Source organism: Etheostoma spectabile, chromosome 6 (assembly GCF_008692095.1).
Source record: "Etheostoma spectabile isolate EspeVRDwgs_2016 chromosome 6, UIUC_Espe_1.0, whole genome shotgun sequence".
Classification (NCBI taxonomy): domain Eukaryota; kingdom Metazoa; phylum Chordata; class Actinopteri; order Perciformes; family Percidae; genus Etheostoma; species Etheostoma spectabile.
The window spans coordinates 26,342,411-26,343,162 of record NC_045738.1 but is presented as its reverse complement, the minus strand read 5'-3'; the positions used below and the strand labels follow the sequence as shown (position 1 = coordinate 26,343,162).

Genomic DNA, 752 nt, shown 5'->3' with positions numbered 1-752 from the left:
TATATATATATATATATATAAAAAATGGGGAGAACAAGTATTTAATACACTGATTTTGCAGGTTTTCCCACTTACAAAGCATGTAGAGGTCTGTAATTCGTCATACCTATAATCATAGGTACACTTCAACTGTGAGGGACTGAATCTAAAACAAAAATCCAGAAAATCAAAATGTGATTTTTAAATAATTTATTTGCAATTTATTGCATGACATAAGTATTTGATACATCACAAAAGCAGATCTTAATATTTGGTACAGAAACCTTTGTCTGCAATTCCAGAGATTACACGTTTCCTGTAGTTCTTGACCAGGTTTGCACACACTACAGCAGGGATTTTGGCCCCCTCCTCCATACATACATCTATACATATTTGGGGCTGTCGCTGGGCAATACAAACTTTCAGCTCCCTCCAAAGATTCTCTATTGGGTTTAGGTCTGGAGACTGGCTAGGCCCCTCCAGGACCTTGAGACGCTTCTTACGGAGCCACTCCTTAGTTACCCTGGATGTGTGTTTTGGGTCGTTGTCATCCTGGAAGACCCAGCCATGACCCATCTTCAATGCTCTTACTGAGGGAAGGAGCTTGTTGGCTGAGATCTCGCGATACATGGCCCCATCCATCACGGTGCAGCAGTCCGGTCCCCTTTGCAGAAAGGCATCCCTTAAAGAAAGATGTTGCCACCTCCATGTTTCACGGTTGGGATGGTGTTCTTGGGGTTGCACTCATCCTTCTTCTTCCTCCAAACACGGCG

At 43.0% G+C, this 752-nt stretch overlaps 1 protein-coding gene across 2 annotated transcripts in view; it reads left to right on the top strand.

Annotated features, from left to right (window-relative positions):
• Positions 1 to 752, top strand: part of ebag9 (estrogen receptor binding site associated antigen 9) — a gene marked incomplete at its 3' end in the record, with an annotated part of 10,531 nt that overhangs the window by 5,250 nt on the left and 4,529 nt on the right.